The 27,906-nt window shown below is 46.2% G+C and overlaps 1 protein-coding gene across 1 annotated transcript in view; it reads right to left on the reverse strand.

The window, feature by feature from the left end:
- The window catches only part of PTPRA (protein tyrosine phosphatase receptor type A), a 239,419-nt gene extending 215,302 nt beyond the window's left edge, over positions 1 to 24,117 (reverse strand). The window contains exon 1 of the mRNA XM_068274827.1: positions 23,831 to 24,117. The gene's annotated coding sequence lies outside the window, so the exon portion shown is untranslated. The remainder of the gene's footprint in view (positions 1 to 23,830) is intronic.
- Positions 24,118 to 27,906: the final 3,789 nt, after the last annotated feature.

The raw sequence follows: 27,906 nt of genomic DNA on the forward strand, positions 1-27,906 counted from the left end.
GGAAACATCCATATCTCTCTCAGTTAAGGTTCCCTTTAATGAGGAGCTTTAACCAAGGATTGAACTTCATCCTAATCAGTAGCGGATACCCACTTTCCCATGAGAAATCTTTAACTTTTCTCGAATAGATCATCAGGGGGGTTCTGTATGACTAATATTGTGATGAAACCCCTTCCACAGTGTGATGTCAGTGCCATGGCCCTGAGTTTCCTGTCCGTGAGCCTTGGTGCATTGTGGGAAATTACGTCTATTTTTAACTGCCAAGCAACCAGTATCTCAGTATACCTATTAAAAAAAAAAAAAACCTATTAGCCTATCGCATTGTTAGGGGGTGTGGTTACAGATCATCACAGCTGGTACGGTCTCTTTTTTTTTTTCTCTTGTTTGCCAGTAGTAAAGATGATTATGTGCAGGCCGATTGTGGATCAAACAATATATTGCAATGTATTGATTTATTTTTTCCCCTTTTCTCCTCTTTAAAGCAAACCTGAACAGAAAATTCATCAGGATATGGGTCTGTACTGTATGTCAAAATAAGCATACACATCATACTTACCTCCAGTGAAGTCCACTCATCAATCTCCTTTTCCTCTCCTGTGTCCTGTTCACCCACTGTGATCAATGGAATTCTCCGTCCTCCATTTTAAAAATGTCCATTACCCCATAACAGCTTCCTGGTCAGCACACTGTAATATTGCCCACATGAGCCATAGGGAAACATGGACATTATTTTGCTCATCAGTTGTCCTTTCAGTTTTAACTGAAAGCAGCTGATATATTTTAGTTCTGACAAAATTTTGTTAGAACTAGAAGGAATCGTAAGAAGAAAATAGTGAGCTTCTGAGGGGAACTGACGGTGAGGTAAGTATGTAATAGTCATTTGCAGGCACAGAATGTGTTTATTGTAAATAATTTTACTCGCTTCAGGTTCCCTTTAAACACTTAAAGGGGAACTGAAGTAAGAGGTATACGGAGGCTGCCATATTTATTTCCTTTTAATCAATACCAGTTGCCTGGCAGCCCTGCTGGTCTATTTCTCTGCAGTAGTATCTGAATAAAACCAGAAACAAGCATGCAGCTAATCTTGTCAGATCTGACTTTAAAGTCTGAAACACCAACTGTTCTTGGCATGGCAATCTGATATCCCTGACCTGACACTGGAAATGTGGAATGGTATTCTAGGATATTTTGTCACAACAGGCGTAGCAGCAAGGGACCGCCTCATTGCCCTTAAATTTTTACATAGGAGCTACATTTCACCAGCCAAATTATGCAAAATAGACCCCGCTGCCTCGGGAAAATGTGGTAGATGCCAGCAACCAGCTGCAGATTTTTTTCACATAGTGTGGCTCTGCCCACGAGTCTGTTCTTATTGGTCACAGATACATGCAGAACTTCAAAAAGTGTTTGGAATTGCTTTTGACCCAAACCCCGAGCAGTTATTGCTGGGATATCTGGCTGAAAGCATGCTCTCTACTCATAAGATGCAGGCATATAGGTCCCTTGTTGCATATGCCAGGAAGATGATTATTCTTCGTTGGAAACAAACTTTTGCACCTAGTAAAAAGGACTGGTCCTCGTATGTACATAAAGAGCTAGCTATCATCAAACCCATATACCTTAAGAGAAAGTGCCCCAAAAAGTTTAAGAAAATGTGGTCTTGTTGGATTTCATACTACAAGCTAAAGTTCGATGATTAAATACTGTTGCATAGCAAAAAAAAAACCCTGGGAGGTCGCGGGGAGATGCACTCGAGCCACGCCACCCTCTACTCTCAAAAAACAGATATCCTCTTCTACTCTCCAGCTATCGGATGGAGTGATAATGCATTCTATGAATATACTCTGAAATGGAAAATGGTCATGTTGATGTTATTGTTATGTTTAGGTGCCGCCACGGTTGGCAGGCACAATTGTCTCCTTGTTTATATGCAAAAATGTGAATAAAAAAATTATACTTTCAAAAAAAAAAAGTCTGAAACACCTGATCTGCTGCATGCTTGTTCAGGGGCTATGGCTAATAGTATTAGAGGCAGAGGATCAGCAGGGCTGCCAGGCAACCGGTATTGCTTAAAAGGAAATAAACATGGCAGCCTCCATATACCGCTCTCTTCAGTTTTCCTTTAAGGACTGCGGTGTTAAACCCCCCTAGTGACCAGGCCATTTTTTACTTAATGGGCCACTGCAGCTTTAAGGCCAAGCTGCAGGGCTGCACAACTAAGCACACAAGTGATCCCCCGCCTTTCTCCCCACCAAAAGAGCTTTTTTGTTGGTGGGGGTCGGATCACTCCCAGGATGGTTTGTTTATGATATTTTTTTTTTATTATATTTCACTATTTTTTTTTCTATTTCATAACCCTCCCTCCCCCGGTCAGCCTATCACAGCGATTGGCTGTGATAGGCTTCAGCCTATCAAAGTGGATCGCTCCAGTGTCCCCCAGGGGGACAGCCATGTCACACGGCTGTCCCCAGTACAGCGCTGCCTTAGACCCCAGCGCTGTACATAGTTTCGCCGTCTAACAGTCCTCGAGCGGCAATCGCCACTGGGAGACGGAAGGCGGGGCGGAGCTGCTCTCCTGCAATCCCCATAGGAAGCCATTCAAGCCAATCAGTGTGGAGCAGTCGGCACGAGGTTAAGGCTTGTGTACATGGTCGTTGGAACAATGTTGCAGCTGTGCATTCTGTTCTCCCACATCTGGATTTAGTAATTCCAGAGGCATAACACTGTACAAATGCATTTACATATGACATCTGTATTTGCCCTGGTCATATATGGCCTCTCCTGCACCACCCGCTGCTTGTGTGCCACAGCTGTGAGGAGAGAGGACCTGTCACCCCAGAATGTCCGCCTAGCAGTAGCAGTGCCCATATCTGCAGCCGGGAACACCGCTTCATTCACAAGCCACAACTCAGCCGTTCAGTCAGCATTCCCCTAGAAAACAAAAAGCGACAGACTGAAGAACCACATCCTGTCACAGCGCATTCCCCGGATGGAGAGCCATGCATTATGCATCATTATCAAAGAGATAAGATTCCTCAATGATGCACCGCAACAGAGCCAGTACATATAAACGGCCCATAATCAGCTGCATTCTGTGAAGGGAACAAGACATCAGAAGAAGGACTGAACAGCAAAGAGGACCTGTCATAGTTGGGCACTGGATGACCACCTTGAAAGAACAATCTAATACTAGTGTTGGTGTTTGAATCTAGGTTTCCTGATTCAGTAACCCGAATTATGCTGTACACCACAGTTCTGCACTGAAGCTAGTGGAGACCCTCCACTGACTTTGGTGCAGACCTGCGGTGTGAGGATCACGGGGTTGCCGTCCACATTTCGTATCACGTGACTGAGGCTTCCTCCTAAGCTGGGAAGAAACCCCAACAAACAAAAGGGTCATCATGACCCCAAGTGTGTGAATGTCTAATTATAGTACAAGTTAAGTGCTCATTTTTACATTAAAGAGGAACTGTAACCCAGAATTGAACTTCATCCCAATACATAGCTGCTGCTCCCTTTCCCATGGGAAGTCTGTATGGCTGATATTGTCCCACAGTGTGATGTCATGACCATGGCCCTGACAGTTTCCTGTCAGTGACCCTCATTGCATTGTGGGAAACAACAGCTGTTTCCAACTGCCAAGCAAGCAGCATCTCCATCTGTGCAGATCTATTAAAGAACAAGACAAAAAACAAAACAAAAAAAAACACCTTTTAGCCTATTTCAATGTTAGTGGGTGTGGTTATAATGATGCAATTTGGGGTTTTTTTTATGTCTGTAGTAAAGATGATGACCTGCGAGCTCATTGTGGATCAAACAACATGAACATATTACATGGTGAATATCAACCATTTCTCTTCTATTTAACTTCTCACTTTGCAATGTATCGATTTTTTTTCCCCTTTTCGCTAAAGCTCCTCTTTAAAAGGGAACCTAAACTGAGTATGATATAGAGTTTACTTTTAAAATAATACCAGTTGCCTGACTCCTGCGGATCCTGTGTGTCTAATACTTTTACCCACAGCCCCTGAACAAGCATGCAGATCAGGTGCGCTGACTGAAGTCAGACTGGATTAGCTGCAGGCTTGTTTCAGGTGTGCGATTCAGCCACTACTGCAGCCAAAGTGATCAGCAGGACCGCCAGGCAACTGGTATTGTTTAACCACTTGAGGACCACAGTGTTAAACCCCCTAAAGACCAGCCTGTTTTTTTCACTAATTGGCAACTGCAGCTTTAAGGCCAAGCTGCAGGGCTGCACAACACAGCACACGAGTGATTCCCCCACCCCCTTTTTTTTTTTCACCAACAGAGCTCTTTGTTGGTGGGGTCTGATCGCTCCAATGTTGTTTATTTTTTTTAATATAAATATTTTGTTTTTTAATAAAAATAGCATTTTTTTTTTTATTTGTATCCCTCTGCCCCCACCCTCCCCCGCCAGCCAATCAGGGTGATCAGCTGTCATAGGCTTCAGCCTATGACAGCCTATGGAGGGGACAGCCGTGTCACACGGCTGTCCCCAGTACAGCGCTGCTGCCGATCGCAGCGCTGTACATGTAAATAGACGGAAATCGCCGTCTAACAGTCTCCCGAGACTGTTGATAACACCGATCCAGTGTGTGTACAGCAGCCCCCGACCCCGTTCGAGCGCTTGGCCAGCGATCCGAACGGATTGTTCTCTCCACTTATCCTACCAGTCATGTGAAGTCACACCCAAGCTGCTCCGCCCCCTGAATAGGAACAGAACACGTTGCTAGCCTGCGGGCCAACAATGTGTGTCAGCCTCGGTGCAGCCAGGTCAGCCAAGGAATGGGGTACCGAACCTGGATAGGAGACATGCCTCATATGAGGCTTAAAGAGAACGTGAAGTGAGAAGTATATGAAGGCTGACATATTTATTTCCTTTTAAACAATACCAATTGCCTGGCTGTCCTGCTGATCATTCTGGCATTACCAGTGTCTGAATCACAAACCTGAAACAAGCCTGCAGCTAATCTTGTCAGATTTTTGGCAGAAACCTCTGAGTTGCATGCTTGTTCAGTGTCTATGGCTAAAAGTATTAGAGGCAGAGGATCAGCAGGACTGCCAGGCATTCTGCATTGTTTAAAATTAAATAAATATGTCAGCCTCCATACCCCTCTCACTTTAGGTTTATATGAAATCTGTCATTAAAAAGGGTAAGACGGTCTCCCAGCCCCCCTACTGCCTCTACTCTTTTCAACTGAGGTTTTTCTGCACTGACACAACTAAGCAATCTGGGACAATCACATTGCCATTTCCAGCCAATGCATATTTATTTCCTTTGCTTGCAGTCTTCTGTTCAGGAAATGACATCAGGCACACAGGGACAGATGACAATGTATTACAAATCTCCCGGAGACTTGGGTGCCGGCCAATCAGCATCATCTCATTCCTGTGAGCCGCAACAACTGGGAAACACCAAATACAAGCATTTGTTACATTCTGAAAAAAGAAAAAAAAATATATAAAAGAGAAAAGAATTGAGCTGTGGTCTGGTTGTGTACTGTAGATGATCTGAAAACCGACAATTCGGGCCCATGGAGTCACATCTGTGGGTGTCCACGTTTGTGCTTAGGCGAGACAGGTGACCCTTTTTGCCAGCGGGCAACACTACAACAGTGTTCGCCCCAGAAATGGTTTCCAGCTGGGTGGCATGAAAAAGTAGCCGAGTGGGGTGCGAGGGAGGATATGCAGGGCCGGCACAACTCTGCTTACAGCATTGGAGGAGGAAGAAGTGAGCCGATGACAGCCGGGTGCTCCCCCACATTAGCCGGGTTGGGTACCTAGCTAAAAGACCCTGGAGAGAACACTGCTACAGTACATCAAACAATGACACGCACTGTAGGCCTGAACGATACATCGAATTTAAACTTGAATCGCGATCACCAAGATCAGGAGTTCGGACAGGTCAAAGCGGCGAGTATCGCAACGACGTCATTTCCGCATTGGGGAAGTTTGAAGAAGCGGCTTCATACTTCCCCCAAGTCCCAGCAAGTGTGGCCCGCAGCATCGGCAGTGTTGGCCGTAACTTCCGCACAAACCCAACACTGTCTGGCCTCTATTGCCATCTGCCGGTGTTGTGTCTGATTACGCTGCCTGTTGATTTGCGCTGCCTCTTACACTCCCCAAATTTTCAGGGTAGGGAGGGGACCCCCCGAACTACCTCTATGCCAAATTGCAGCCCCCGAGACCCGCTGGTTCCCGAGATAAGTTTCTGTAATCTATCTCCTGAACCAGCGGGTCTCGGGGGCTTCAATTTGGCATGGAGGTAGTTCGGAGGGTTCACTCCCTACCCTGAAAATTTGGGGAGTGTAAGAGTTGTGGAAGTGAAGATATTTAGTATTTTACTACCAGCAGCATCATTAACTTCACACTGAGCATGCGTGCTACTCAGCGTGGAAGGGAGCTTCCGGGCAGCGCAATCAGACATTACACAGACTCATGTGCACGGCATACTTCCTGGTTCCTGTATGTCACATGACATACAGGAAGTATGCTGTGCATTAGAGCCTGCAGGAGAAGAAGTAGATAGATGGCATCACTAGACTTGTGCTGGAAGGTATGTCCAGCACTGCCACAGCTTGGGGGACAGAGGAGGCACAGAGAGAGACTTAAAAGGGGGCACAAAGACACAGATGGGGAACAAAGCGTGATTTGAAGGAAATCGTGAATCTAATCGAAATTATTATTTCGGACAGACATCGCTAAACTCAATTTTTTTTCTAAAATCGCTCAGGCCTAGTGCAGTGCTACAAGAAATGCACCCTGTATATACTTTTAGAGTTTAGCCTGTCTAATTCATCTGTGACTAATCACAACTGTATTCTGATCTCATCTGTGCCAGCTCAGGAATATCATCTGCCTCGGCAGAGAAGCTAATTCGTAAACGCAGGATGTTAACCGTATGCCTGCTTCCATGAAAGCAGGACGTAGACACACTGCAGATTATCTTTTAGAGCAGAGAGGAAGATCTGAGTTCACGTGCGCTTTAATGGTATTACCCAAATCCACTTTTTGTTCCTTTGACAAACAGGAAGTTTTCAGATCTTAAAGGGAACCTAAACTGAGAAGGATAGGGATTTTTCCTTTTAAAATAATACCAGTTGCCTGACTCTCCTGCTGATCCTGTGTCTCTAATACTTTCAGCCACAGCCCCTGAACAAGCATGCAGATCAGGTGCTCTGACTGAAGTCAGACTGGATTAGCTGCATGCTTGTGTCAGGTGTGCGATTCAGCTACTGTTGCAGCCAAAGATCAGCAGGACTGCCAGGCAACTGGTATTGTTTAAAAGGAAACATCCATATCTCTCTCAGTTTAGCTTCCCTTTAAAAGGATAAGTGAACTCTTGAACAAACTTCAACACTTGAGTAACTTCAACACTATATGAAAAGGTGAGATGTAAGACAGGAGTGGATATGGATTAGTATGAGAATTAAAAGATGAAATGTAGTGAAAACAATAAAATTGTTTATTTTTGTAATAAACATTTACAGATTTAGCCAGTGTCTGCCCATTATAAAAATCTTTCCTCTCCCTGACTTACATTCTGAAGTGTATCACTGCAGCTTTAGTTCTGCCAGGTGATCTGTACAGAATGTCTGTTACTGAGGGCCCGTTTCCACTGTCGCGGTTTCCGCCGTGATTCCGCAGAGTTTCCCCGCACATGAATCGCACGGGGAAACTCTGCCATAGGAGATACCGGCGCCGCGGCCGAATCGCTTGCGGGAGCGATTCGGCCGGAACCCCCTGCAGAATTCGCGGCGGTGGCTGCGAATCCCATAGCCGTGCATGGCACGGCTCATGGGATCCGCCTGCGATCCCGCCCACCCGCTCAGTGCCGGCGTGCGTCTACGAGACGCACGCCGCACTAGTGGAAACGAGCCCTGAGAGTTTTATGCACAGAGGGATACTGCTTGAATTGATTATTTCCAAGAGGTGTGATCGGACTTCCTATTTTTTTTTGTTTTTTCTTGTTTTTGTCTCTTCTATCTTCTATACAAAATTTATCAGAAAAACGTTCTAAAATCAGATCGGACTTCCTGGAAATAATTGCATTGTGTGTACCAGGCATTAACCTTTTCTCGCATAGATCATTCTTGGGGGGTTGTATGGCTGATTGTGGTGAAACCCCTCCCACAGTGTGATGCCAGGACCATGGCCCTGACAGTTTCCTGTCTGTGAACCTTGCTGCATTGTGGGAAATGCTTGCTTTTTCCAACTCCCAAGCAACCATCAATCAGCTTGCAGACGCGGCCAGATGTATCGAGGATCACCGAACGATCGTTTCACCCATCCATCTGGCTGCACCTGCAATCGGCAGCAGAAACAAATGATTGTGTAAATGCTGTGGCCGCATCTGCCAGTGGGTATTCAGCTTAGGTAATGCTGGGCATACACGGCTGGATTTTGCCGGTCGATTATCCCGCTCGATCGATTCCCCGCTTGATTCTGCAGCCGATTTTCTTATCTTCCGCTCGTTTTGCTTATCTTTTTCCATTGTCCTCAATGTGGAATCGAGCGGTGAAATGATCGGGCGGGAGATCAGACATGTCAGAAATTATCTATCCAGCCATCTAAATGGCTCAGAATCGAGCTGTGTATTCCCAGCATAAAAGCGACCTTATAAAATTCACTATCACTACTAATAGATAGTCTAAGCACCTGTAGATAAAGAAAACACAGTAGTAATCTGCTGCACAGAACAATGCTCCCAGCTGCAGTAATGGCCAGGAGAGAGACCACAATGACAGTTGCCAGCCTTCTCCAACAGGCTACTGACAGGAAGTCACATGTGCGCTGGAATAGGTCCTCCCCACCAGACTTACATCACCACTCTGCTCCTTACAATCTCCTCAAAGTATTCTTCACTCACGACTGCTATGAGTAGCAGTAGGGTACTGCTATGAGAAGGCTTTCTTTACCAAGCCATTCATGAAAAAATGTAAACCACGTTAAGTGGCTCTCTGATGCTGCCAAGATGGCTGTGGCAACACAAAGGTTAATAAAGGGGAAAGAAAGCGAAAGAATGTACAAATATGAAGAGAAAAAAGCAGGGCGTTCACATGAATGCTGCATAGCAAATAACACTGGGGAATGCCTTCAAAGCCAGATCACAGGCTGCAATGAGGGGAGGCAGGAGCAGATCCTCATTACCAGGGCTGGGGAGAAGGAGTTAAAGGTTTCCAGGTTCGGTTTGAACCGGGCTACACTGCGGGGAGATACATGCAGAGAAATACAGAGGATGGAGAGAACTGCTGTTTTTATAGTTACTCTACAGGTGGAAACCTGCCAGCAGGCCCAGACTGTCAGCACATGCCTCGTGTCACCACACACGTCAGACAATCGCTATACCTGTATACCGTATATCTGTACACTCGCCGCACACAGATACAACCGTCTCTGAAGGACAGCCGCCGCAGCATCTGTGTGCTCGACAACGAGGAGCGAAAATGCTGATATTCTTTCCAAATGAATCTTATAAAATTCAACTTTTGAGCAAAAATGCCATCAAAAGTCTTTGTTAGAAGTTTGTGATTTTTTTTTTGCATTTTGGACGACTTTTCATGCTAAAATAAACAATTTTTGCAGGTTTTTTTGCTAACTTTTGTTGTATATTAACGATTTTTAATGTTTTTGGCGAATTTTCTCCAGGGCTGTGGCGTCAGTACAAAAATCATCCGACTCCTTAGTGTAATTTTTACAAAGGCTATGGATTTGGTTAAAAAAAAATATCCAACTTGAACTCCTCAGTTTATGAAACCACCGACTCCGACTCCAGGGCCCAAAAATTGTTCCACAGCCCTGATTTTCCCATCAGAAAGAAAAAAAATTGGTTTTTTTTACCATGTTGCAAAAGTATAATGTATTTTCACAAATATTTCCTCAGAATCAAAAATGCCATCTTCGATGCGAACAATTGCGAAAATATTGCAAGCAACACTGGTGACCAATGAGATCCTAAGGGTGCTTTTTCTACACGTAAAAACACAATCACAATTGCGTTTCTTAATCTCTACTACTGCAATTGGGCATTGATCTGTCAGGTGTGTGGCACGATTGTGGTGTGTTTTGTAAGGGCTCGTTTCCACTATTGCGGTGCGGAATCGCCTGGATTCCACCGCTGATGAAATCGCATGCAGGTGCGTTTTTTACGCGTTATTTTACGTGATTACGCATGCGATTTCGCATAGGTTAGGCTATATGCGTTTTTAACCATGTCACTGCCTGTGTTAATTTACATTGGTTCCTATGCGGAATCGCACGCGTAATCGCGTAAAATAACGCATAAAAAACGCATGCGATTTCCCTATTAAATACATTGCCTGCGATTCGCATGCATTCCACTCGCAGGCGAGTTCTGTGGCTCTTTTGTGAGTTTTTTCACTGCTGAAAAAGAACGCACCTCAACAACGCTACAGTGGAAACAGGCCCATCCACTTGCATTACATGTGCGAATCCGCATACGTTGGACGCATGCGGATTCGCGATAGTGGAAACGAGCCCTAACTAAACAAAAAAAAAAAAGGGTGTTCACTTGCTGAATCGCGGGAAAATTGCATAGAGTGCAATTGCTATGCGATTTTCCTGCACTACTATGCAAAGAATAGGAGCTCAATCGTACAAAAATTGCAGCAAAAAAGCAAGTGCGCTCAAAAAAATCTTAGGTACTTAAAGGGGAACTTCAGCCAAAACAAACATGCTGTCATTAAGTTACATTAGTTATGTTTCATTAACCTCCCTGGCGGTATGATTCCCGCGGCCGGGTTTTTTTTTACTTTTTTTTTTTTTTATTCATTTATTTTTTTAAGCATGTAGCTAGCCTAGCGCTAGCTACACGTTTCCCCCCTCCCTGCAACGTCCCCCCGAACGCGCCGATCGCCGCATATGCCCATCCGGAAATCCCGTTCTGAACGGGATTTCCATGAGGGCTTCCCCCGTCGCCTTTGCGACTGGCACGATGACGTCATCGACGTCAGAGGGAGTCCCGGATCCACCCCTCAGCGTTGCCTGGCACTGATTGGCCAGGCAGTGCACGGGTCTCGGGGGGGGCACCCTCTGATGCGGCGGGTAGCGGGGAATCAGCGCGGAGCGGCGACGATCGTAAGTAATACGCAGCTAGCAAAGTGCTAGCTGCGTGTATTAAAAAAAAAAATGATTAAAATCGGCCCAGCGGGGCCTGAGAAATCCTCCTGCGCGGCTTACCCAGTGTCCAGCACGAGGTTACCGCTAAGGAGATTAAAATAGATAGGTAATATAATCTCTTACAAATCCTGTTTTAAAAGAACAGGCAAAGGTTTGTGATTTCTATGGGGGCAGCCATCTTTTTCATGGGAGCAGCCATCTTTATGGTTGAAAGGAGGTGACAGGGAGCATGAGACACAGTTCCAACTGTCCTGTGTCCTGATCACCCCTCCCAGCTGCGCGCGCTAAGCTTCAAACCTCAAGTTCAAAATTTAAAAAAAAAAATTGCACCAAAACAGCAGAAAACGAACATCAGAAATCCCATCATGCTTTGCACAGCATTATGGGGAAAAAATGCCCACGCAGTTTTCTTCTGTGCAGCTAAAAATGAGGCTTGGGTAAGAACAACAAAGTTTTGATGCTTAAAAACTGTTAACCACCCTGGCGTTACAATTATTGCGGGTGCGGGTGGCTTATTTATTTATTTATTTTTAAAGGCCATTTCTTAGTGCAGCTAGCACTAGGCTAAGCAAAAAGTGCGGCGATCGGGGCGATCAAAGTGGGCCGGCGGCGATCGGAGGGGTGATGTAGCTAGCCAAGTGCTAGCTACACTCCCTCCAAAAATTTGGGCCAGAAAGACCCTCCAGGGGCTGAGAAATACTCAGCGGCGGTAATGGACGAGCTGAGCTGGTCGTTACCACCAAGGTGGTTAAAGAAACACCAAGCCTTTTCTGTGCTGGTAAGTAGATTTTTAGTCTGGAGGTTAACTTTAAGGCAATGTTCGCCATCAGTTTGCCTGTACCTAGCGTTTCACGATCGGCAAGAATCTGAATTGGATCGCAAAACGATAGACATGGAAAAAGGGACCTAAATCTAAGCAGGTTGGAAATGGACAGGAGAACCTGCATTCGGGTGATGCATTCCCACATTATTATTATTATTATTATTATTTAGTATTTATATAGCGCCGACATATTACGCAGCGCTGTACAGTGTATATATATATATCTTGTCACTAACTGTCCCTCAAAGGAGCTCACAATCTAATCCCTACCATTGCCATATGTCTATATTATGTAGTGTAAGTACTGTAGTCTAGGGCCAATTTTTTTAAGGGAGCCAATTAACTTACCCGTATGTTTTTTGGAATGTGGGAGGAAACCGGAGTGCCCGGAGGAAACCCACGCAGACACGGAGAGAACATACAAACTCTTTGCAGATAGTGCCCTGGCTGGGATTCGAACCAGGGACCCAGCGCTGCAAGGCGAGAGAGCTAACCACTACACCACCGTGCTGCCCACATGGCCTAAACTTGCACATCATCATAACATTTGCATCAATGCAGAATTAGGATCTCATTGACTAAGGTACGGTTTCCACTACATGCGGCGCAGTGCGATTCCCGTACCGCAATTAAACTGCATTCAATGTTAATTAATGGAACAGTTTCCCTTGATGCGCATTTCTGGTCGCAATAAGATGCGGTGCGGCTAAATTTACGCATAGCATGCCGCAGTTTTCACACCACATAGCGACCAGAGGTACATGCGGGTGTATGCAGTGAGGTGCTGCAATTGCACATTGGCAATGCGACCAGTTGAAACGGGCCGTATCTGTACTCCCGACTCCCAGTTAAGCGTTAAAGGGGACCTAAAAACTCTTCCATGGGAGACCACAGTGAACTCCTCTGTGTGAGTTTATAGAGAGTAGCCTAATACTCCCTTCTCAGCAAGTAATGTGCTAGTGTCATTTGAGTGGTCTGCCAACTTTGCCGAATTCTGAGACAATATGCAAACACAGGAGGTTAACACTTTCTGTGCTCCTGGGATACCAGGAAGTAACCACTCTGCAGAATTTCAGTAGGAGTTCTGTAAGATGTAACCAGGAAAGGTTATTTTGCTATTGCTTATCTTTTAGGACAGAGAGGAAGGTCTGAGTTCAGATCCGCTTTAAAGTGAACCAGAGACGAAGCACCCTCATGTATTTACCATATACAGTATATCAGTGGGAACATTAAAGAAAACACCTACCCTGCTCTCTGTTTCATCCTTCACTGCTCAGCTTGCTTGTTATCAGCCCTGATAAAACCCCTGACTGAGCACTCAGTCTGGCTTTGCTCAGGAATCATTATAGCGGAGTCTGTCTTCTCTGATGTATTTTCAAGCCCAAGCCTGCCCCCTTCTGGCTCTGCTTTCCTGTTCTGTATATTTGAGGCATCACAGAGAGCTGTGATGAGATGGGAGGAGCTTCCAATGTAAGGCTATACAGGTAGCCCCCGGTTAACGAACGTGATAGGGACTGTAGGTTTGTTCTTAACCTGAATCTGTTCTTTAGTCAGAACATTGTGCCATCCCTGTCCCCCCCCTGTACCTCCTCTGTGCCTCCAGTGTCCCCCTCTGTGTCACCTCTGCCCTCTGTACCTGCTTACACAAGTTCAAAATCCATTTTTTCTTTGAATTTTTTTAAAATCCATTTTCTCAAAAACGACAAGTCCAATTTGACAAATATTTTTTTTTTTACTTGTTCCCATGGAAACACAATTCATGCCATTCGTATCGGCGGGTCGTTCGTAAGCCATGTGTTCGTAAGTCTGGGACTACCTGTATTGAATTTTTTTTTCAATCTATATTTGTTAATCATAAGAGGTTTTTAGAAAATGTGATTTCATTTTGCACACAGCCCACTAAATAATATGCTTTTCTGATTAACTGTGTTTCGCGTGGAGTTTTAGTAAAAGAAGAAAAAGAAAAAAACCAACGCACACCAGAGCAGCGAAAATACCAGGTATAGTATTTATTTAGTAAAATCTATTGGGGGAAATGTTTGTTTTGTGCCAAAGCATGCATCTAGTTTTTGTGTTGCTTGTGGTGGGTTGCAGCAGAAGCATCGCACCAAAATGCAAAACTAAAGTGTAAAACCAGTCTGAAACTTTCTCAACCTGCCACATGAAGGGAACATGCCAGGGAACACCTGCTACCACCTCAAGGAACCCTGGTTAAAGGGAACCAAAACTGAGAAGGCTATGGATTTTTCCTTTTAAAATAATACCAGTTGCCTGACTCTTCTGCTGATCCTGTGTCTCTAATACTTTTAGCCACAGCCCCTGAACAAGCATGCAGATCAGGTGCTCTTACTGAAGTGTGACTGGATTAGCTGCATGCTTGTTTCAGGGTGTGATTCAGCCACTACTGCCGCCAAAGAGATCAGCAAGACTGCCAGGCAACTGGTATTGTTTAAAAGGAAACATCAATATCCGTCTCAGTTAAGGTTCCCTTTAAAAAAAAAAGCCTGCTCCAGAGGCTTACGGGGTCCTCTTCACCACCACCAGCTCTTGCTGGGACCCTCTGGAAGCTCATGACCATGCTGCGCAGTAGCATTTAGATGAGCGGCCATACTTGTGCAGGCAAAGCTCTGCCACACGGGGAGGGTGGTCAAAATAACATATCTGACATGCTCTTGTCAGATATATATACCTGGGGAAACTGTGGAGGCGGGGAGGACACAGGAAGCCACTGCAAAATATAGTGGCTTCCCTCATCCTAGGTAAGTCCATTTTTTAATTATCCCAGCCTGCCTCATGTACATTTTAGCCCAATCTACACAATACGATTCTTTGTGCGATTCAATTACAATTCTATTTACGATCCGATTCAGTCCGATTGGGATTCGATTCGAAATTGCAAAACAATGGCAAATCGAATTGAATCCCGATCGGACATGTCGGATTTAATTGGATCGTAAATAGCAGGGCTGTGGAGTCGGTCCAAAAATCCACCGACTCCGACTCCGACTCCTCAGTTTAGGATTCCACCGACTCCACGACTCCGACTCCTCTAATTTTTTGCATATTACAATTTTGTTGATTAAAAGTATGTAACATGAAATTCGTCTCATAACTGCCAACGCTTAGGAATTTTACAAGACAACTGAAGTGAGAAGGATATGTAGACTACTATATTTATTCCCTTTAGACTAAAACTAGTCCTTAGTAATAGTACTTGTAAAAGGTACAAACCGGAACAAAGAACATCTATCAGGCCCTAGGCAATGTAAGTGTGGGTACATGTAAGAATGATGTGCAGGTACTCTGCAGGGGAATGAGGAGATTGTAAACAGACAACACCTCTGTGTTCAATGTGCACAGCATTCTCAGTGGATTCCCTGCAGCTCTGTGAGGAGTGCATATGTAGAGTATAGTACTACTGTGTAACAAAGTAAACCTGAGACAGATGAAATTAAAGTTTTGTACATACCTGGGGCTTCCTCCAGCCGCCTTCAGGATAATCAGTCCCTCGTTGTCCTCCTCCACCACCTGGATCTTCTGCTATGAGTCCAGGTACTTGAGCCAGTCTGGCGTAGTGCGCATGCACACACTCCGCCGCCAGGAGCATACTACACCTGTGCAGCACTATTGCGCAGGTGCAGAATGTTCCTGGCTGTGGGAGTGGCATGCGGCCGGACTGCGCTGACTGGCTGAATTACCAGGACTCATAGCAGAAGATCCGGGTGGTGGAGGACAGTGAGGGACTGATTAGCCTGAAGGGGGCTGGAGGAAGCCCCAGGTATGTATAAAACTTTACTTTTCATCCGTCTCAGGTACCCTTTAATTTGTAGTCACCAAACCAAATTTTAATAACATATCAAATTATTTGATTTCAGTGCATACATTTGCATAAATCAGCATCAGTGCAGAATTATTTCCATCTCATTGACCATCTCCATTAGTGACACAGCTACACATCAGGCTTTATTCTTACAGCATAGATGTTATTTAGTATATATAAGAGATTCCTGTGTACTCATCATATATACAGTCACAGTCAGATATGTATATCTGACCTTAACAATACGGGGACTGCTTTATTGAAGCAGCACAAGTAACTAATTTTTATTGGTTTATTTCATTTTTGTGGACTAAGCACAGCTATTACTGTATATATACATTATTTTTAATGACTATTATCTGAGAAATAGAACATTTTATCATATTTTCTATTTTAATTACAGTTACAAATTCATTAGGAGTCGGAGTCGGAGTCGGTGCATTTTTTCCCGACTCCGACCCCAGGCACCCAAAATTGCCCGACTCCACGACTCCGACTCCGACTCCACAGCCCTGGTAAATAGAATCGTAATTGAATGGCACAAAGAATTGTATCGTGTAGATGGGGCTTTAAAGCAGACCTGAACTCCTGCACAGGAGACAAGGAAAGCCAGAGAAGTCCACCCCGTGTGCGTTTATAGAGAACAGGCTGTTTAATTCTCCCTTCTCAGCAAGTAATGAGCTAGTGTCATTTGAGCTGTCAGCTGACTCTGCGGAACTCTGAGCTAATATGTAAACACAGGAGGTTAAAGGACAACTGAAATGAGAGTTACAGTATAAGGAGGCTGCCATATTAATTTCTTTTTAAACAATACCAGTTGCCTGGCAGCCCTGTTGATCTTCTGCCTCTAATACTTTTAATTGTAGACCCAGAACAAGCATGCAGCATATCATGTGTTTCTGACGTTGTCAGATCTGACAAGATCAGCTGCATGCTCGTTTCTGGTGTTATACAGACACTACTGCAGCAGGGCTGCAACTGGTATTGTTTAAAAGGAAATAAGAATGGCAGCCTCCATATCCCTCTCACTTCAGTTGTCCTTTAACCTCCCTGGCGGTCAATTAAAACCGCCAGGGGGGCAGCGCAGCAGTTTTACGGCAAAAAAATTTTTTAAATCATGTAGCTAGCGCTAGGCTAGGTAGCTACACAGGTAGCTGAGCAGTGGCATCCCCCCACCCCTTCCGATCGCCTCCGGCGATCAGGCCTGTCAGGAAATCCTCTAACGCTGCGAGGAATCGGCGGGGAGCGGCGACGATCAGCGAGTTCACGCAGCTAGAAAATTGATAGCAGCGTGCAAAAAAAAAAAAAAATTACGCAAATCGGCCCAGAGAAATACTCCTGCGTGGCTTACCGCCAGGAAGGTTAACCCTTTCTGCGCTCCCAGGATACGAGGAAGTTACCACTGTGCAGAATCTCAGTAGGAGTTCTATAAGCTGTAGCAAGGAAATGTTTCCCTTTAAAGGTTATTACGTTGTTGCTTACCTTTTAGAGCAGAGCGGAAGATCTGAGCTCTGATCCAATTTAAAGTATTCACGGGGTGAGTAAAGAGGAAAAAAAAACAAAAGTTTTTTTTTAACTTACCTGGGGCTTCTTACAGCCCCTACAAGTCACATGTTTCCCTTACCACAGCTCCGGTCTTCCCTCGCTGGCATCCTCTGAAGATCGCCAAGCCCCAGATGTGTCAGCGTCTTCTGCACACATGCATGGCTTGCGCCCACATCACCAGGAGCGCACTGCATCTGCACAGTGCTACTGCGCAAGCTTAGCACGCTCCCAATGACGGAGGTGCATGCGCAAAAGACGCTGCCCATACGGGGGTCGGTGATCTTCAGAGGAGGCCAGCGGGACCCCGGAGAATATCGGAGCTGTGGCGCAGGACACGTGACTTGTAGGAGCTGAAAGAAGCCACAGGTGAGTAAAGATTTTTTTTTGTTTTTTGTTTCGTTTTTTACTCACCTCGGGAATATTTTAAGCAAATTGCATCATTCTCACAAAGCATGCCAAGAATTTAATGGTCCCTCAAACCTGAACAATAATGTTCCATTCATTTCAAAAAGAAACTAATTAGGACAGCGACCAAGAAGAGCTGACATACCCACCACAAACAAGGAGCTCCCATCTGCAGAGCCTGACAATCCTTCTCGTAGACAACACTGACTATGAAGCAATGTAAAAGATGTCAGCACAATATAAAAAGACCTAAAACTAGTCATTTATCAATCGCGCTGGAAAGCGCTGTAGCAAATGCTAGTCAAAAAAGCTGAGTGTTTGCTACAGCGACTGGCGATTGGTAGTGGGCCCAAGGCCTTCTATTGTATTCTCCTCAGATGCTTCCAGCGACTGTGCAGGCGTTTCATCTACCTGTGGATTTATGATGGCAAACATGCGTCAGTAGTGCTGAGCGAAAGAATCTGCGAGGAATGGGAGGCCACTCATGGATAATGCCTCAGACGATGTGAAGCATACTTTTAATGAACCGTAATGCTTCACTGTGTGTGCCGCATTCATAACGCACCGTGCGACTTTATCCTTCCGTTGCGATCCTGTTTCTACAAGAAACGCAATGCCCCAGTATGAACAAAGCCAAATATATACTGTATGTCCTGTTGTTTCGGAGCCGTTGCACTACGATGGTCAATGGCACGATAATACTTCCTCGCTGCACACAACTTTACTGCAATCTGTATGAAATTTGGAACTAGATGATTAAAAACATCAGAAATTGCATCTGAATGCCCAATTCCAATGCCTCAAACAGAGGCTAGAGCAGGCATGGGCAAACTTGGCCCTCCAGCTGTTAAGGAACTACAAGTCCCACAATGCATTTGCCTTTATGAGTCATGACTGTGGCTGTAAGAGTCCTGCAATGCATTGTGGGACTTGTAGCTCCTTAACAGCTGGAGTGCCAAGTTTGCCCATGCCTGGGCTAGATGGTTATTGGGCGAGGCGGCCGTCTCTGCTGATAATCGTGTGTGTACAGCAGACCTGATCCTCCCCGATGCATTGCCGAAAGATTCAGAGTCTGTGCGCCTTTAAAGCTATGTAGCGATCTCACGATTATCCCAACAACCAACGATTTTTTTTGAGTTCCGAGCGGTCGTTTCCGCGATATTGTGAGGTGGGTCTAGTCACACGACCACGTGAACGTCACTTAGTGTCGCGCCACAATAATGACCGCCCTGATAGATCGGATCGCTAAGATCCGACGTCTCCCGCGCAAGTTATGCAATCGCTTGAAGTCTCGTTCGATCCCATCATGTGACGTTGTGTATACCCGCTGGCAGGAAGAAGAGTGGCTTGACGACCGTTGTCAAGGGGACGTCGCATGGCCTGTCAGGCCAAGTGTGTAGCTACTCAAAATCGAAATTTAAATTAGATAGCGCTGGCCGTGGCAGAGGAGGGGTTAACTTATCTATGCCGCCACTACTTCCTCCTTCCTAGTTTAAAGAGGAACTCCAGTGAACATTATTACTGTTGGCAGGTGATGTAGCTGCTGCATTTTTTTGGGCAGTTGGAAACAGCTGTAAACAGCTATTTCCCACAATGCAGCAAGGTTCAGACAGGAAAGTGCCAGGAGTACTTAGTTTCTTGTGGGAGGGGTTTCACCACAATATCAGTCATACAGCGCCCTCTGATGGTCTGTTTGTGAAAAGGAATAGCTTTCTCATGTTAAAGGGGGTATCAGCTACTGATTGGGATAAAGTTCATTTCTTGGTGGGAGTTTCTCTTTAAAGAAGGAAGTTAAGTCGAACACATCAGCTATAGGCAGTGGCATAGTTAAGCTTACCCCCTCTGCCACAGGCAGCGCTATCTAATTTACATTTAATAAAAAGTAGCTATGTACTTGTAGCTACTCATAGCGACTATCATTACATGTTACAGTCGAACAACATTCATTAGGTGTAGCCATCGACGCGCAGCATCGTTTTATCAAGTTTACAGTGAGATCATCATACTGTTCATTACCCCTCAACCAGCCAACAGCTGTGCATCAGTCTTCTGCCATGCTCCATGAACCCTGCACCTGTGTGTTTGTGTATGCACCATAAAGAAAACCTGTAACTAACAAAAGTTCCCCTGGGGGTACTCATCTCGGGTGTGGGGGGGTGGGCCTTTGGGGGAAGCCTCCGGATCCGATCGAGGCTTCTCCATCCTCCTGTGTCCCACGGCCCCTCCGAACAGCGGGGATGTAAAGATTTACCTTCCCGACTCCAGCGCAGGCGCAGTATCGGCGCTCTGCTCGGAGATAGGCGGAAATAGCCGGTGGTCGCTGTCGGGCCGCTCTACTGTGCAGGCGCAAGTCTCCTCCGCCTGCATAGTAGAGCGGACCTGACAGAGATCGGCTATTTCCGCCTATCTCCGTGCTGAATGCCACAACAGCGCCCCCACTGGCGCCAGAGAAGGTAAATATATCAGCCTTGTCAGGCTTGTCGAGCCAGGATTGCGGGACGCATCGGTTGCCTGCAGCTACAAGGGAGCGGGACCCCTCTTGAGGCGAGTACCCCCCAGGGGAACTCCTTTGTGTTACAGAGTCTCTTTAAAGAGTTCCCCAACCCTGTCCTCAAGGCCCACCAACAGTAAGTTTTGCAGAAAACCACAACCATTCACAGGTGCCACCTGTAAGTCTCGCCGAACCATCAGCGGGTCAGCGCTTCTGCAAAAGCATGGGTCAAAGCTAGTAGTCTGTGCAGGTGCAGTACGCACCTGATGACGTGGACGCGTTTGCACATGGGCGCCCACACAAACGCTACACATTGTAGTTGCGGCGAGGGGCTCAGTGGAAGCTCCAGGTAAGTAAAGATAGATTGACTTGTCTTTAAGGGCCGGGTCACATGGCCGGCTGCTGGCAGGTCATTTCACAGTTGTTAAAGATTTTTGCTACAGAAATTGTTTCCTGTCGGTTCATTGTCAGGTTTTAAATCCATAGGGAGGATACGGAACTGCATCATAAAAAGGTTTGAAGCACAAAAGTGATCTGACCAATAACTTTGCAATAAAGAATATAAATTGGTGCAAAAAGATCAATTTATTAGTACAAAAATTTAAATATGTATCATAAGCCCGGATGCATTTGCAGCAGATTAACCCCCTACACACACAATAAAACTCTAATACGGAACTGCGACCATCGACCATGGGGCTTGCACAACAGTACAGTAAAGGCACTGAAATAAACGTGTCCGTTTAGCACAATGCTGGATGCTGTGGATCCTGGGGTTAAACAGGCACGAACGCCGCCAGCCGCCCGTCTCAACTGGTCCCAAGTTACACACAGCTCGAATTAAATTTGCATGCAAGTCTAAATTTTTGGCGCTAGTCTAGTTTAGGGGACCCAGCAGGAAACCTCATAGGGAAATTCCGCTGATGTGACTGAGTGGACAAGCACCCTCTCAAACTGCAAGGTTTCAGACAGGATGTAGAAAACCAGGGCTGTGGAGTTGGAGTCGGAGCAATTTTGGGTACCTGCAGTCAGAGGTTTCCTAAACTGAGGAGTCGGAGTGAGGAGTCGGATGATTTTTGTACCAAATCCTTACCTCTGGTAAGTATTAGACTAAGAAGTCGGAGTTGGTGGTTTCAAAAACGGAGTCGTCGGATGATTTTTGTACCGACTCCACAGCCCTGTAGTAAACTATGCCCACACTATTTGGCCAATCACAACGCTTCGTGCTGTAGATGGTGCTGTGATTGGAGAACTGTTCCCAATGAGGTTTTCTGCTGGGTCGCCTAAACTAGACTAGCGCCCAATTTTTATCATTTCTAAAATAGTAATGTTACTGGTAGAATCAACTGAATTTAAGGATGAATTTCTATAGGTGCCCTCCTCTCCTGAACGTTATCCAAATCACATGCAGACAGGTGCGCCGTCTACGGCAGAGCATTATACATAGTATTGCCCAAATCTGACAGAGTATTGCAAGGATGCCAAAGTCAGGGCTGGTGCACACAAGAGCTTTTTAAAACGCTAGATGCAATGCTATGGAGGATTTTTACAAAGTCACATTGCTCCAGTGTGAACACACACACACACACACACACACACTTTTAAAATCACAAAGCGCTCAGAAAAGCTCTTCTGGTGTGCACCAGCCCTTACATATTATTAACTAGCATGTGCAGAACTGTAAATACAAAAGTTTAACAGTGATGGGCAGCATAGGACCAGTTGATCATAAATATATGTAGATAACAGTTTCCATAGAAGCTGCATAATTTCACAAGAAGGAGTATATGAACGCTTATGCATGCTAGTTAAGTACATAGATCGATCAAATCTACAAATCTCTTTGCAGGAATCTAGTGATCACGACAAGCCCCCTGCACCCAAAACATAGCATTAGGGATCGCCCCTTTAAATGTCACCAAGCTATATACCCCCAAAGACCAGCAACATTTATATCCACAGGGGACCAACAGCAATATAACCCCAAAGACCAACAACAGCAATACCTCTGCTCCCCCACAGGAGTGCAACAACAATATACCCCTATATGGACTAACAGCAGCAGCAATGTACACCCCTGAACCCACCAGCAGCAATATACCACCATGCAACAGCCACCAGCAGCAATATACACCCCATGTGACCACCAGCAGCAGCAATATACACCCCATGTGACCACCACCAGCAGCAATATACACCCAATGTGACCACCACCAGCAGCAATATACACCCAATGTGACCACCACCAGCAGCAATATACACCCAATGTGACCACCACCAGCAGCAATATACACCCCATGTGACCACCACCAGCAGCAATATACACCCCATGTGACCACCACCAGCAGCAATATACACCCCATGTGACCACCACCAGCAGCAATATACACCCCATGTGACCACCAGCAGCAATATACACCCCATGTGACCACCAGCAGCAATATACACCCCATGTGACCACCAGCAGCAATATACACCCCTGTACCCACCAGCAGCAATATACACCCCTGTACCCACCAGCAGCAATATACACCCCTGTACCCACCAGCAGCAATATACACCCCTGTACCCACCAGCAGCAATATACACCCCTGTACCCACCAGCAGCAATATACACCCCTGTGACCACCAGCAGCAATATACACCCCTGTGACCACCAGCAGCAATATACACCCCTGTGACCACCAGCAGCAATATACACCCCTGTGACCACCAGCAGCAATATACACCCCTGTGACCACCAGCAGCAATATACACCCCTGTGACCACCAGCAGCAATATACACCCCTGTACCCACCAGCAGCAATATACACCCCTGTACCCACCAGCAGCAATATACACCCCTGTACCCACCAGCAGCAATATACACCCCTGTACCCACCAGCAGCAATATACACCCCTGTACCCACCAGCAGCAATATACACCCCTGTACCCACCAGCAGCAATAAACACCCCTGTACCCACCAGCAGCAATATACACCCCTGTACCCACCAGCAGCAATATACACATGTGAGCACCAGCAGCAATATACCCCCTGTAACTACCAACAGCAATATACACCCATGTGACCAGCAGCAGCAATATACACCCTGTAACCACCAACAGCAGCAGCAATAGACCCCCTGTAACCACCAAAAGCAGCACCAGCAGCAATAGACTCCCTGTAACCACCAACAGCAGCAGCAGCAGCAGCAATAGACCCCCTGTAACCACCAACAGCAGCAGCAGCAGCAATAGACCCCCTGTAACCACCAACAGCAGCAGCAGCAATAGACCCCCTGTAACCACCAACAGTAGCAGCAGCAGCAGCAATAGACCCCCTGTAACCACCAACAGCAGCAGCAATAGACCCCTGTAACCACCACCAACAGCAGCAGCAACATACCCCCTGTAACCAGCAGCAGCAACATACCCCCTGTAACCAGCAGCAGCAATATACCCCCATGTGACCATCAGCAGCAATATACACCCCTGTTCCCACCAGCAGCAATATAAAACCAGGACAGGGAGCCCCAGCAACAACACATGCATATAAACACAGGGATGGGCAGTGAAGAAGGAAAGGGGGATGACCAGCTGCTTACCCTCAACCCCTGGGAGGGAACTGCTGCAGGGATCCGGGATCCAGTGATCTGCTTCAGAGATCCAGTGATCCGGGCTGGGGAGAGGAATTTGTTTTTCTGCCTCCAGGGTGGTAGGTCTCCTCCCAGAGAAGTTACAATCCAGGCAGGAGAGAGGGGGAGCGGCTCCTAGTGCAGCCTCATGCTGGCCCTCGCTGAGGTACGGCTGGGCTGGGGGGCTCTAGGAGGCTGTGTGCTCCGCCATGTTGCCCGTGCACAGGAGGGAGGGAGAGATCCCCGGGGCTAGCTGAGCTTCCTGAGGAGGGGCGGGGCCCTCTGCCAATCACCCCAGCGGTCACGCCCACTCCCGGCCAGCTGCCCTCCCACCCATAACAAGATACATTTGTTTTCTGCAAGAATCGCTACAATGGGCTCTATTCACTAACAGACAAAAACACCGCAAAATGTTACCGCTATATTTCCGCCAGCGGTAAACTCCGCATTTTTTCCACATTCACTAATATTTTCCGCATGTTTTCCGCATGCGGGAAAAAAGATGCGGAAACAGCCATTATTCATGCGGGAATCATGCGGTAAAAAGGTCGCATGAAAAAGTGTTTAAAAAAAAAAAGTTAAAGTCCAGCAAGCACAGCCCTTAAGCCTCCACACTTCATTAAAGTCAATGGGATGCGGAATATATCACCTACTTCTTGTAGGTGATAAAAATTCGGTAATTAACGAAGAAAAGATGCGCCTGAACATCTTTGAGAATTGATCTTTTATTGCGGAAAATACCGACTTTTGCGGAAATTTTACCGCATGAATCCCGCACTTTTATCACACTTTTTCCGCATGCGGAAAAAACATGCGGAACATTTTGAGAATCCCAACTTGCCGGTATTTTGGGTGCAAACTTCCCGCATGTACTTTACCGCATGCGGGAAGTCTTTGAGAATAGAGCCCATTGTATTCCTGCCTTGCATGCTGCAGCATGCGGCCCCTGTGCATCCAATCTGCTGTAGTGCTGTCATCAGGGGGGCAGTGATCAGCCGACTACATTCTTATGCTCGCAATACACCATGAGATTTTTTTGGCAGATGGATTGTTCGATAGATAGTTTCCGTCATTTCAGGTCTGAATTTCGATCGTTTTTCTGATCGATTTCTCAGAAGAGAATGAAAACCAATTGGGGGGGGGGGACGATCGGAGAATCGATCGGACGGTAAATCAGCTGAAAAATCTCATTGTGTATCTCCAGCATAAAGGGAGCCATACACTGATAGATTTGCAGCAGATTCGACCTTCAGATAGATTTCTGTCAGATGCCTGTCAGGTTTAATCTGACAGGAATCTATCTGATGTGCGCCACACACTAGGAACAAATTTCTATTGAAAATCGATCTAAATGCATTATTGCACCATCAGATCCAATGAAACTCTATGCTGGCAGCAGATCGACCTAGATTTTCCATCTTGTCAGATAGATCAAATTGATCAAAATTGGCTGCAAATTGATCAATCGGCCGATGAATCGTGCATCGATTTGTGGGCGATTGATCAAATTGATCGAATCGCTTCATCGCTGGGCTGGCTGAAATCGACCAGTGCATGGGCCCTTTTACATGCAGTCCACACTGATCAGCCACAACACTGGTACACACATCCAATCATTGGCCAATCTTACCACTTCCATGTAGTATGACAGCTTGCCTGCACAATCTGTTCATAGTGTGGCTCTCATACTACAAGGAGATGGTAGCATTGGTCAATGATTGGCCAATAAAAATTGGATGTGTATAGGTACTTTAAGGGCCCTTTCACACCGGTATGGTGCGGTATTTTTACCGCACCCCACCGCCATGCAATGAAAGTCTATGGAGATTTTCATGCTTTCACATTACGCGACGGAAGTGATGTTTTCACCGAATCCCCATCGCAGGTCCAGAGCTGCGTTACCGTGTGTCTTCTGCAGCGATCTGCATCGGCCTGGAAGTCATGTTAGTCTATAGCAATGCGGGGATTCGCTGATTGGTCCTAGAGATGACTACAGACGGAAGCCGGACAGCAAATCACCTGTTAAGTTTAATAAAGTTTATTGAAAAAGAAAAAAATAAACGCTAATCCCTGTGAACCTCAATCACACACAGCGCTTGCTTGTGTGGTGTAAAAGCACTCCCGTATTTCCTAGTGAGTCCCAGGACAGCAATTGGGTGTGTGTGATACAATTTGCTAAACGATCGTTTCTGATCGGATTGGTTAGGGGATATTTGTCCATTAGTGGTCCTTAACGATCATTTCCGATCGATCATACGAATAACGATCGTTCAGCAAATTGTATTGTTAGTGGCCACCTTAAGGTGCCCATTAATGGTACCATCTCTGGAACGAGCGGCCATATGATAGATCACATCCGGTACCGGTAATGGTGACGAACGATGAGGAACGATTCTTTTGGTCTGATCAGATTGCTTATTATTTTCCCCTCCGATGGGGGACCCAAATGATACTTTCCAATCAACCTCAACGATTGGATCAGATGGCTAATCGTTCAGGAAATTGTTCCATTAGTGGGCGCCTTTACAGAACGAATTGGTCCTGTGCAAAGATCCATTGCAGCTCCCGTTAAGCTATGTACACACATGCAAGAATTGTTGTCCATCGAGGTTCGAGAAACAATTCTTTGGGTGATCATTCAGGGAGCGATGCTGCACAGACACATTTCTAGCTCTGAGGCTAGCGATGTGTTCTGTTGCTATGGAGATCGGCAGAGGGACGACGATCAGCAGACAATGGAGCGGCTTTAATCCTTCCGGGGGGGGGGGGGGGTGTAGTAAGAAGCATTGCGAATGGTCGTGCTCGGGCATCGAGGGTCGTTAAAAATCTAACGGGAAGGATCTGCAACGATGCTCGAGCAATATCGATTGGCAGCCATTGTACACACATAACGATTGTTGTTTGAAACGGTCATTATCTGCGTTTCAGGCGACGGTTATGCATGTATGTGCATAGATTTACTTCCAGTTCCTATAGATTAAAAATCTGCTGGAACGTTCAGGGGCGGAGACGCCTGGAGATAGCAGCCGGGGGAGGCAAGCGGTCTGACACATGACGGGTGGAGGAGTGTTGTTGTAGCATTTACTGCTGTCAATATGACTTCATTTTTTTATAACTCACTATCACGTGTTAATGGGATCCACATTTTTACTTTTGGCTGAGACCGTTACCATCACCAGCTAAACGCACGTCTACTAAAAAGCAAAGCTCAGTGTATTTGTGATAATTCAGCTTTAAAGAGACTCTTTATTAGAAAAAATGCCCCTGGGGGTTACTGACCTTGGGAGGGAGAAGCCTCTCGATCCTATCGAGGCTTCCTCCGTCCTCCTCCGTCCCATGGCGGTCTCCGCCTGCCCCTCGGATGGGACAGCCGACAATTTGTCAGGCTGTTCAATATTTACCTTGCCTGGCTCCAGCGGGGGCGCTGTTGCAGCTCTCCGCTCGGAAATAGAAGGAAATAGCCGATCCCAGTCGGCTCCGCTATACTGCGCGGGAGACTTGCAGGAGACTTGCGCCTGCACAGTAGAGCGGGCTGACAGCGATCTACTGCATGCTTCTTCAGGGGCTATGGCTAATAATATTAGAGGCAGAGGATCAGCAGGGCTGCCAGGCAACTTGTATTGCTTAAAAGGAAATAAACATGGCAGCCTCCATATACCTCTCTCTTCAGTTCCCCTTTAAAGGGATACTGTAGGGGGGTCGGGGGAAAATGAGTTGAACTTACCCGGGGCTATTAAAGGTCCCCCGCAGACATGCTGTGCCCACGCAGCCACTCACCGATGCTCCGGCCCGGCATCCAGTTCACTTGTAGAATTTCAGACTTTAAAGTCTGAAAACCACTGTGCCTGCATTGCTGTGTCCTTGTTCCCACTGATGTCACCAGGAGCGTACTGCGCAGACACAGACCATACTAGGCCTGCGTAGTACGCTCCTAGTGACATCAGCGGCATCGAGGACACGGCAACGCAGGTGCAGTGGTTTTCAGACTTTAAAGTCTGAAATTCCACAAGTGAATGGGAGGCGGGGCCGGAGGATTGGGGAGTGGC

This window comes from Hyperolius riggenbachi, chromosome 1 (genome assembly GCF_040937935.1).
Source record: "Hyperolius riggenbachi isolate aHypRig1 chromosome 1, aHypRig1.pri, whole genome shotgun sequence".
NCBI classification, from domain to species: domain Eukaryota; kingdom Metazoa; phylum Chordata; class Amphibia; order Anura; family Hyperoliidae; genus Hyperolius; species Hyperolius riggenbachi.